Source organism: Lepisma saccharinum, chromosome 2 (assembly GCF_977018435.1).
Source record: "Lepisma saccharinum chromosome 2, izLepSacc3.1, whole genome shotgun sequence".
Lineage (NCBI taxonomy): Eukaryota > Metazoa > Arthropoda > Insecta > Zygentoma > Lepismatidae > Lepisma > Lepisma saccharinum.
In genome coordinates, this window is record NC_139230.1 from 181,462,582 (window position 1) to 181,475,235 (window position 12,654).

General features: G+C 40.6%; 1 protein-coding gene across 3 annotated transcripts in view; it reads left to right on the forward strand.

The window, feature by feature from the left end:
* The window catches only part of LOC145984217 (patched domain-containing protein 3-like), a 235,198-nt gene that overhangs the window by 94,373 nt on the left and 128,171 nt on the right, over positions 1-12,654 (forward strand). The gene's annotated exons all lie outside the window — the stretch shown is intronic.

Genomic DNA, 12,654 nt, shown 5'->3' on the forward strand with positions numbered 1-12,654 from the left:
TTTCCCCCCTCTCTCACCCTTTTGCCACCTGCGTCTCTTTTCCCCCCTCTCTCCCCCCTTTGACACCTGCGTCTCTTTTCCCCCCTCTCTCCCCCCTTTGACACCTGCGTCTCTTTTCCCCCCTCTCTCACCCCTTTGCCACCTGCGTCTCTTTCCCCCCTCTCTCTCTCCTTTGACACCTGCGTCTCTTTCCCCCCCCCCCTCTCTCTCTCCTTTGACACCTGCGTCTCTTTCCCCCCTCTCTCTCTCTCTCTCCTTTGACACCTGCGTCTCTTTCCCCCCTCTCTCTCTCTCCTTTGACACCTGCGTCTCTTTCCCCCCTTTGCCACCTGCGTCTCTTTCCCCCCTCTCTCCCCCCTTTGCCACCTGCGTCTCTTTTCCCCCCCCTCTCTCACCCCTTTGCCACCTGCGTCTCTTTCCCCCCCTCTCTCACCCCTTTGCCACCTGCGTCTCTTCCCCCCCCCTCTCTCACCCCTTTGCCACCTGCGTCTCTTCCCCCCCCCTCTCTCACCCCTTTGCCACCTGCGTCTCTTTCCCCCCTCTCTCACCCCTTTGCCACCTGCGTCTCTTTCCCCCCTCTCTCTCTCTCTCCATTGACACCTGCGTCTCTTTCCCCCCCTCTCTCTCTCTCCTTTGACACCTGCGTCTCTTTCCCCCCCCTCTCTCTCCTTTGACACCTGCGTCTCTTTCCCCCCTCTCTCTCTCTCTCTCCTTTGACACCTGCGTCTCTTTCCCCCCTCTCTCTCTCTCTCCTTTGACACCTGCGTCTCTTTCCCCCCTCTCTCTCTCCTTTGACACCTGCGTCTCTTTCCCCCCTCTCTCTCTCCTTTGACACCTGCGTCTCTTTCCCCCCCTCTCTCTCTCTCCTTTGACACCTGCGTCTCTTTCCCCCCCTCTCTCTCTCTCCTTTGACACCTGCGTCTCTTTTCCCCCCCTCTCTCACCCCTTTGCCACCTGCGTCTCTTTCCCCCCCCTCTCTCACCCCTTTGCCACCTGCGTCTCTTTCCCCCCCTCTCTCACCCCTTTGACACCTGCGTCTCTTTCCCCCCTATCTCTCCTTTGACACCTGCGTCTCTTTCCCCCCTCTCTCTCTCTCCTTTGACACCTGCGTCTCTTTCCCCCCCTCTCTCTCTCCTTTGACACCTGCGTCTCTTTCCCCCCTCTCTCTCTCCTTTGACACCTGCGTCTCTTTCCCCCCCTCTCTCTCTCTCTCTCTCCTTTGACACCTGCGTCTCTTTCCCCCCTCTCTCTCTCCTTTGACACCTGCGTCTCTTTCCCCCCCTCTCTCTCTCTCTCTCCTTTGACACCTGCGTCTCTTTCCCCCCCCTCTCTCTCTCTCTCCTTTGACACCTGCGTCTCTTTCCCCCCTCTCTCTCTCCTTTGACACCTGCGTCTCTTTCCCCCCTCTCTCTCTCCTTTGACACCTGCGTCTCTTTCCCCCCTCTCTCTCTCCTTTGACACCTGCGTCTCTTTCGCCCCGTCTCTCTCTCTCTCTCCTTTGACACCTGCGTCTCTTTGCCCCGTCTCTCTCTCTCTCTCCTTTGACACCTGCGTCTCTTTGCCCCGTCTCTCTCTCCACTGTTTCTCCCTTCTACTTCTCTTCCTACACTGTACCTTCCTGCTTTTACCCTCTCCCTTTCGCCACCTGAACCTTTATCTTTTGCCCTTATGTCTTTCCTTCCCTGCATCTCCCTCTCTGTCTTTCCTCTCCTGCATATACCTCTCTCTCTTTCGCCAGTTTTCATATATATATATATATATATATCTTAAATCTGTTACTAATAATTGGACTTGATACTTAAGTAAATCCGAAACGTTCCTACCCACTGCGCGTATGGCGATTCCTCCCCTATCTCAGAAAGCTGTGCGTTGTATGCAGTGTGCACGTTTCAGGCTTTTCCGATTTTTTTTTTTAAATTAAAGTCCACTTTATTCAACAATAAGCTGACTATATGCCTCCACCGGGTATCGAACCCGGAACCCTGTGATTACAAGATGACGACTCCATCGTGGAGGTCCTTCAGGCATTTGAGTGCAGTGTGTGTGTCCGCCAGGGACAGGGGAATGCCTGCACCCCGGTCTACCTCACGTGCTGATCTGGAGCAAGTCAGGCTTGGCCGGTTGCCAATCCTGATTATAAAAATATAACTAGGCAGATGTCCAAGTAAACTAATAGGATGCTCTCCCGCTAAACAACTGCACCCAAGGTGATGAACGTGTTATTTGTTGTCAAAGCAATTTGCTAAATAAGGTTAACTTTTTGACTTCCTTGTTATAAGTGACATTACGTCCGTGGCATTTCACTCGCGTGGGATATTTGAGTTCATCAGAGAAACTTCCCTTTCGAGTAAGCAAATAGGGAATTTCAAAAAGATCTATCGTTTAACATAACACATATTAACTTTGTTTGAGATTGAGAAATGATGTGTTACTGTATGAATAACACTGAATGTTATTCAATAACGCACAAGTGTCGCGGGGAAAATGCTATAAAATGAAGATATTTTGGTGTCATTTTATCGAAATATTTATTTTCACTGATAGCATCTATAAGGCCTTTTCTCGCTGTATGTTATCCAAAGGGTGAACGAATACAGTATTGCTGTCATTTTCAGTTTCACTTGATTAAAAGCGTTTTCAACTACACGATGAACAATGAAAGACTGCACGGAAGAATAGAAAGTTTTCTAAAGGCATTTATAGGTTGCCTTCAAGCGTTTGCACATATTATATAAACAAATTTCAATATTCCCAAAGAGGCGAGTACAATTAGACTGTATACTGACCTGGTTAACCTGACAGTAAAGTGACATAAATACAAATCTAAATAAGACAATTGTACCATGTTTTGCTCACTAACCATGGCCTGAGCAAGTAAAACTATGTTTAATTCTTTACAGCATAGTGGTACAAAATGTGCACCACTTTTTTAATGCACTGGATAATCGTGCAAATCGGGTACCACTGGGGAAATGGCACAAAAAAGTACCACCTGGTACAGAAGATGCCAATTCCAAATCAGTATTAGTTAGAACCCCGAGATCACAGCAAATCAAAATATCAAGGTTTGCTGTGGTCAATTATATACGGATCCAATTCGTTAAAATTTGGAGTGAGAAAATGAATCTGTAATATTGATAGACCATGTTACAAGCGGTAATAAAATATGCATTGGAGCATTTAACTTAGGCTAGGCTTACTTCTTGTCCATCTGTCTGGAACTATTGAAGCCATAAGTATAAACATTTCGAGGACAGGATGAACAAATTATTTAAAAATTAATGAGTGCGTCAGTAAATGTGACTATTTATCACCCTTCGCAGCATGCGGGGAGAGAACCCCGTGTCTGAAACCGAGGACAATAGAACGGAAGAATCTTTCTCGTACAACAAGCTTAGATCTAAAATTTTTCGCCCAGATTGTCAATGGTTTTCACACAACTCAAAAGTGTCTCTGACTACACAATACTTTGCTTAGTATCTGCACAACTCTCCCAGTCGCACAAAGGAAGTTTAAGGAGGAATCAACTTCACGAGCCACAAGTTGAAGACGTCAAAACGGTTCGAAGGAAAAGATCCATGGTAACCATGGTAACGAAGTGGACGATCGCCTTTTATACCCGCCTACGAAAGGGACAAAAATAAAATACCAACTCCAAACTAATAGTGTATATATAGAATGTTCACAACATAGCCGCATGATCTGACCGTACGAGATAAAACAATATGATGTGATCCATAATCTAATGATATTTCTGGAAATAAAACCGTGCTTGTGAAACCGTGCTTAGAGTTGAGAAGTTACTGAAAAAAGAAGCGCGCTATCGTTACAGCGTCAAACATACTATTTATAACATATCTGTTCTCAGCATTGCAAGTTTTTCCATCGTAACTTAACATGCGCATGTTTAAAAACACAACAAAGCTAAAAGCCCGTCGAAAAAATCCTCCAGTTCAGGATTTATTAAGGTGACAAAAATAACGTAACGAAGCACCGTTGTAATTTTGATTACGCGTTACTAACGGAAGAACCGAAAAAGTAAAGCGTTACTTGTTAATCCCCCAAATGCCTAAACGACCCTATTGTAGGGCCGCCTTGATGGCATAGTGATAACGCCATCGACACGTGATCGACTAACCTGAAGGTCTAGTCCCGATTAGCCTATCTGAGCATAAAAGTGGACTTAAAGCAATAAAGAGGCGATTCGTTATAGATTATCAGAATTTCTGGACTGTACGCATGCATCGTATGTTTGAAGCATGTTTTTATGTATGCATATATTTTATAATAGTTTAGTGTACTAAATTTACAGTAAATTTACAACGTGTACACTTAGGGTAAAGGTTTAAATTTCGTTTTTCTTACCCAGCCCAAATATAATTTTTTGAGATGTCGCCGTTACTGGAAATTTTCGCATTTCGTATCGCAGCTAAATCTTCGGAGAAGGTGATTTTGTGTAGAACCAGAAAATCTCAAAGAATTTTAGTTTTATTTACCTGTAGAATGATTAAGTTGTAGCGTATTGCGCATGATTTCAGAGAAGGCATAAAATCGCATGTGTCATGAGATAAAATTCTCTCGTGGTGCGGTAGGAATGACGCATTCCCAGGGAAAGACTTGAAAGACGGGGAGAAATATAACACAGATAAAGTAAGTTCACCCCTGCTGGTTACATCCTGCCTCTTTAATATTTGTCAGTTCAGAGCTCTCGAGCTAACGTTCTTGTACATAGATAAATCAGAAGGCTGGTCTTTATATTGCATTCAGCTGTAGTCAGTCATAGAGCTGTAAGCTTTAGAACACATATTTGGCGCCGTTAATACGTTCTGGAGGTATCATTTCTACAGATGTATCTTATATCCCTTGGAATGCGGAATGGAGGGAAAATTAGTCGGATTTGTACGAAACCGCCGTTTAAAGAAAAAAATCGCGACAATGAAGATAAAGGATTTGATGAAGGGAGATTTGGCGGATTTAGCGGGAGGGACACGGGGGCACGTGCTCCTCCCAAAAGGATGACTAAAAATTATAAAAAGTATAGATAGCATTCAGGCACGTATCTGGAAGGATCCAAATCAAGTGCCCCAGTAATAATAATATTAATATTTAAATTAATATTATTATATTAAAGGAATAAATTAATACTACTTAAAATATATAAATTAATTGATATTATATTGTTATTACAGGAATAGGTAAAGAGACAGTACGTATTCATTATTTAGCTTACCTGTAGTCGGCACAATTTGTATAACAAGAAGTGACCTGGCAAAGAAATTGTCAAATAGATGAAGAATTGGATATTTATTGAATAACAAAGGATGTTAGATCCAGTTGACGAAAAGCAAAGTTCCGGATTAATATTTTATGCATATTATCATAAATAGTAGTGCGCAAGCATAAATCTTCGGTACTGTCTTCGAAAGGATTACATGATCTTAATATAATCCTTGCCTTCTACTAAGTCCAGAAGTAATTAATAACCATTGATTATACAAAAAAATGCTAAACAAGCAAATTTAATTTTTTTTAATTTTAGTACTTTGGAAAGTCTTTGGGGGGGAGGGTCCGGAGCCCCTTCCCTAAATGCGTCCTTGATAGCGCTATACTACAATTTCCGGATAATAAATGAATGAAACAAACTTTAGCACAATCACAAATATAATAATCGGGACAAAATTACTAGACATTTAACCGGAAAAATAATCCCGTTGCTTGTTGAATACGAGGCAATAGCGTTGGCTGGTTAACTGTTGGTACAAGGCGAGAGCATTCTAGGTCAAATATTTCCGATGTTTTTCATAGTTTTTCCTGAAGAAATTAATTCTCAAGCTTATCTATTTCTTTCCGTAACCACTGTCAATACATAATAACGTAGAGCTACTTGCATTTCACAAAAATCTACTAATACGATCATCTTGGTTGTGGTTGTGCAGGGTTTCGGAGTCCTCTTTGAAGGTCCAGTCGCAATTAGTTTAGTGGCCACAAATCTAGCTCGTAATTATCTTTGTGTTAAACGTTGATTTTAATAAATAAATAAATACATATTACATTTCCATAACTACATCGTATATCCTTATAGCATATTCTGTGCCCCTTCCAGGAAAAGTTTCTAGATCTGCCAAGGTCGGGCCCCAAACCCGGAACCTTCAGGGAACAAGATCGCGAATTCGATTTTAAACGCTTGACTTTTGGTCCGCTGTAGTATGGAAATGTCAGCCACCTGAAACCAAGTGATCTATACTCTGTCCCAACTATCTCTGGAGCAGGCGAACGAATACAAGTCTCTGCGCAAGTAGTGGTGACGCGAGACGGCTCCACCAATGAACACGTGAGAGGGAACAGGACTGCGTGCAGCGGGGGAAAGCGAATGCAGTTACAAGCCTTCGTAGCAGCGTGTATTGCTTCGCTCTGCCCACTCGATTTCCCCCCTTCTCTTGCTTTATGCGCGGCCTTGCTCCAGAGATACTCGGGACAGTGTATAATATACTATCAAAACGCGCATGCGTGAGAACGAACTGAACACTGGCATGGAAGTGTTTTGAGGACGACTTCGCCCATCTTTGGCAGAAGTGACCGCAAAGCTGGGAGAAAGTTCCGTTAGTAGGACGAAGACACGGACTTGGATGGAACCTACACATTCAGTTCGCCTGCAAATTAACCCCACAGGTGCAAGTTTGTTTCTTGGCAATCAAGGGTTCGATTCCCCGTGAGATCAAACGTATTAGTCTCAATTAGCCACGATTCGTGGCCTAAATAAAGCATTGCCTTCTTGTAAATTTGCAGAATGATCTGGAAGGATATGATTAGTAAGAATTAAGGCTGAGCTGATGCCAGTAGTATCGGTGTCGGTAAGATCTATTGGATTTTATTTACCAATACCTGCCGATATTTTTCTGGCGTTTTCTTCTTTCGTAGGGTCCGCAAAAATGCCACGCGACAAGTCTAATTATCCTGAAGTTATGCAAAATACAAACTTTTCGTGTAATTTGCACCAATGTTGTGCGAAACACTTTATTTTGTGATTACATAACAGGTATTTTCATATTTTGATGTAATTCTTGAATATTTTGAAGCAAAACTCTGGTAAATTGATGCTTGTAACTGAAGTGGAATAATCTCATACTATACCCTGTCCCAGCTAACTGTGGAGCAAGGCCGCGCATAGCGTCAGAGGAGCGAGGGAAATCTATTGGCCAGAGCGAAGTTACACGCTGCTGGATGGCTGGTAACTACAGTCGCTTTCCTCCCCTCCACGCAATTCTGTCCCTCTCACGTGTTCATCGGTGAAGCCGTCTCGCATCACTACTTGCGCAGAGACTTGAATTCGTTCGCCTTCTCCACAGTTAGCTGGGACAGGGTTATAATATTAATCATTAGTTTGATCAACTTTTAACTGTTGCAATTTTCAAGCAGGGCCATTCCAGCGTTACGTGTGACATTTCACACACGAAAAGTAAGGTTTGAGACACGAGATTTGATTAAAATATTCATAATGAACTAATTTCACAGAATTATGAAGTACTTGGTGGTGTCTGCTAGCAAATGAAAAAAACCTTGAGCATGATGGCATAACCGGAGTGCATGAAAAACATTAACGGAAATGTGTTACGTGTGTGACACTTTATGTAGCAAAATTTGACTTCAGTTGTATGTGAATCATATAGGCTACAGATGCTAATAATTTATTTTTGGTGAAATATGCAAATTATATGCATTCACAAACATTCAAACCTTAATGGAATTATAAACACTAATATTTTTCAGATTAATTTATTTTGTTATTTGCATCTAGTAGGACCACTTTTCGTGGAATGCCCCAGCATCGGTATCTGCTCAAAGTGGTATCGGCTCAGCCATAGTAAGATTACTTGTTAACGAGTTATTATAGTCACTTGCATAAAGGATACATTTTCCTCACTCGGCGCACCTATTCTTTTTTTATTTAGTTTTATCCGCTTAGCAACGTACCCATCACCTTTACAAAACTTGGCAACAGGCGTGCGTGCCTTGGAGAGTACATCATGACCAGAGCCAAGTTTAAGTTCTGCAGTACTCGCAGTACTTTGGAAGTTGACCTGATCTCTTTATTTTTGTCCTTTTTTCTCTCTTACAGCTGTATTTATCTGCCGTTATGGCTGTCGCATGAGATATTCATATCATCGCGTTTCTACATGCTTCCTGGTCATTTTATGTTGGAGATAAATATCCCGGTGCCGTATTGCGCTTATTTCCGATTTCATCTCTGTATCCAATTTTCTATCTCGGTGTCTTACCTTGAGTAAGGGAGACTGTAATAAAAATGTTACCAAACTTTCATAGATCTGTAAACCTCTATGTGGGAGAGGGAGGGGTGAAAGTAAAATATTATTGGTGATTTCCAGGGCAGAAAATACACAAGGATAGGAGAACGTTCATACGTACAGTGACGGACATAATCAGGTGTAAAAATGCCCGTTGAATTTGAATGAATTTACATTTACGTCAAGTAAATCTGCAGCCTTATTGATAGACAACCTGAATTATATTAGAATACAGCGGGTTGCATACAATCTGCATAACTGTCAACAGATAGATTGATTTTCTTTATTTTACTTTGCTTTTTGTGCCACTTTTGGCTAATTTGCGAAGATGGGGATGAGTGATGATATGATGAAATTGATGAATGGACACTCAGAAACATCATGCCCAGGCCAAGATTCGAACCGGGACCACTAGCGTCGTAGCGCTATGTGCTAACCACTCCGCCACTTCTCGCCTACGTACATATATTTTTTTACGTGCCAGTTAAGTCGATATCACGTAAATTATAACAGTTACGCATTGAAAAAATTAAGATCAATAAAAGTGACCAAATCCGTCAATAGATATTGATAGTGTGGAAGACTGAAACATATCGATATGCATTTCTACCTATTCGAAGGAGTTTATCGGTTCATAATTAGATAAGAAATGACACACACAAAACTAGCTACATAAAGTGATACATTATATTTTCCCCTTTGTTTAGCTTCAGCCAGTTGAACATGCAAATTAATCCCTTTTTTTAGTGCATAAAATGTGAAAGAGCAATTTCCATTCAACTTCGTTACATTTTTGAATAAAACAGCATCTTGTAATTAACTCATTCGTAGTGACAAACAACAACACTTCATCTACAAAAGAGTTTTGAGCAGTTTGGTTTTGTTATTCAGCGATTTATCTACACACCCCCTAACACTAGCCAAAATTTTAGTGGTATCCTAAAATTTTCTCTAGGCTCTAATCTCTGATAATTTTGGCACTTAATTTACTTTTGTATCCCCGCAAAACTATTCTTAACTTCAGATTGAAATTGTGGATAAGTCCCTCATGTTATTTGTTTCTAATAAACAAATTTTAGCATGCTTGGAAGTTGGAACTACTGACAAGTATTGCCAGACCAAATTTCGTATGCTAAATACATTGATACAAATATAACGAACTTTTTTTGTTGTTAAATATACCGTATATAGACCCCCCCCCCACACACACACAACGGGTGCCATGCAAACTGAACTTTTGAAAGTGGAGGATTGATTTAGGTTCTCTCTGGACATATTCAGTCATATTTACTGAAATTTATACCGGTGACAAAGAAAGAAAAATAAAAACATTACAAGTAAAACTGGACAAAGTTATTTTGTGCTGGGGGGACAGTCATTGGTTTGTCATTTAGCCACGACAGGAGTTTATTTTAGTTCTCCCGAACAGAATGTCTTAATATTTATCCTGCAATAGTATTGTTGAGCACAATTATTATTGTGTTTATCTTTAATATTTTTTACCAAAATTTACAAACTTATCGAACAATTGCAATGTTTGTAGCCCAGTCAAAACGTTCAAATGCTTCAACGCATTCCATATGTTCAAGAAATATTTGATGCCATTATTGATACATGTTTTTGCACGAGCCGTGAAGCATTTAGAAGAATGCTCAAGGCTGCAAGCTCCATACACTTTTTTCCTATTTGATACATTCACCTCTATGTGTGTGGAGTCTCATCAAAACATTTACCGCAAGGAAGAGCATACAACGGGAATTGGAGCTTTTTTCATGCCACTTCCTGTTACTACACAGCACGAGACAATGTACTTTCCGGTTCTTGCTCCTCTGGTGCCAACAACCCGTCGCATCTCTGTAGATCCCTTGTTACTTCTTCGTCCGTGAAAGTTAGTCACTAGAGAAAAGTCTGCGTACACCTGAAAGGTCACAGTTCATATCAGAAGACTAATGAGCAGTAAACGTCATTCTCTTAATGGGTGTTAGCAAGGAAAGATTGGATATGTATCAACGTGACTGCGTTAACTAATAACAAAAGTTTTTATGAGCAATAAAATAAGTCAGAATCTAACTTGCATTTGTTTATGGTTTCCTTGATAAGTAAAGTGAATATATAAATTAGTTGCATGCAGAAAGAAACAAATACCTTTCCAATTCTCTTCAGTTTATTAATATTAGATGGTTGTGTGTTACAGAATATAAAATGATTCATATACACCATTTGGTCTTTTTGATTTCAAAATCTAAAATTTTGAGTTATGGGATTTCTCTGGATATCACGGGATGAAATAAACTGATTTCTTGCACAATTCCTTAAAATACGATCAGAATCTGTTATTTTAATGCGTGTGTATGGAAGTGACATTTTCGAAAGGCTCCCGAGTGCAGACTAATGGGGCTCTGGCACGAATGTGTATTCTTCCTACAGCCTTTTAACCAGATGTATGGGAAATTTAGTTCTGATATGTTTTGCCTGGATTTCAATACGATTCTGCTTAAAAAGTTCGTCTTCGTATTAAGTGAATGGTGCAAATAGCCTAAGTGCTGAAGCACTCGTAATAACGTGTTCCTGATGTAGAATATGGAGAATTGGAAAAATGGTGAACAACCATCGCTAAACTTTCCTCGATAAGTTGTTTATTGATTCTATAATTACGCACAATAAGGGGTTGCCCAGTTTCCTTTATGATTTTGTCAAATTAAAACATTTTATGAAGTGCCATCCGATGAAAAAGAACTCAGTCGTGAAGGACTCAATAAAAACTATCTACGGTTAACAGACACTTCACATTCGGGAACATATCTTTCCACATTGTTACATCACTTTCAGGTTTGTGAGACAGATTCGTAATTCTTACCTTCACGCTTGACACACTAAATATTTAGTAATTATTTTCCTGGTATATCATACTGATCATGCAAAGTGGTTAGTTAGCCTAAATTGCTACGAAGGCAGGGCCCTAACTTATGGATGTTTCTTTTTCTCCGTTGCCCTGTTTCTTCAATTCATTTCATGGTCGCAATTACGTATTAGTGTACAGGTTGTAGTGTATTGTTTTCTCAGTTTACACGGCTCAGTTTGAAACTACTTGTTAAACAGTTTTAATTAATTCATTTCCTTTTGAAGTTTATTCACTTGATGAATTGTTTGTAGAGCTGGATATTTTTTTATTTAATATACCACGGAAGATGGAAATTTAAAAGGGAATTGCAATGTAACAGATTTTAAAAATTACAAATGCGGAAAACGTTGGGGCTTAATTAAATGCAAGCGTGTTTCAGGTTCGGATCCACAGGGTAGGCAATAGGGCGCGGGGCATCGCTCCTCCAAGTGTCAGGTTTGTGCATATAAAAATTATGTCTTAATATTTTTGGCAACTTAAATGTTTCAATATGTTAAAATGCATGCAATATATTAGACATAGTTTTTTTATTTGTTATTTAAATAACCAGTAACGTCGGTAGTAAAAAGTGAGGGAAGAAATGGAATGTATCCAAAATATTTTTCCAAGGCAGTAACATTTACTATGCCCTAAATATGACCTGTAAAATTCATGTGTGAGGGTTCATATTCATTGATTTAACAAATTATGATTGTGTTTTTGGGAGGTAACAATTACTGACCAATTTGTTTGTATTTCTTTCCCTTTTTTTGGTTGCTTTTATGCCACTTTTGACTATTCGGGACTATGAGAATGAATGATGGATAGATTCAATTGATGAAGGGGCACTCGCAAGAAACTCCCATGCGCAGGCCTGGACTCGAACCCGGGAACTCCGGTGGCGAGATCGACATACGACCACTTAACGCGCTCGGACACAGAGGCTATGCGCTTTCCCCCTCCGTGACCATATTTTCATTTTGATGATGCCTCTAATCAAGCGTGCAACTGCAAGTTGTCTCATTCGCTGTTCGCTTAATGTTGCTGCAATTATCCGAGTTAGCAACAGCTTAGTCACTGCATCAAATTTCAACCATTCTACTTTCCAGCGACTCCCCTCGAAACGTTCATGCATTTAACAGTGGATTTTTTTACGATTCGTTTCAAATTAATTTTTAAAGAAGAAAACTTCAAGGTTAGTTTGTAACGCTCTCGTTAAACGTGATAAATAGGCAATACGTTTTAGAGCATAAGGAAAGGCTGTAATGGAATGGTTAGCAAAAGGCCTAAGATTCAAATCCTAAACAAAGCATGCCCTTTCTCATCGTTTCGTTTAACCGAAAGAAATTAAAAAATAACGTGCAAAGGTTCCCCCCCCCCAAAAAGGTGCGCCGTTCATGTAGGGGATTTGGAAATAGGGCTTTACCCATTCGGCCATATGGGGAGGATGGGTAATGGGCGGACTAATTT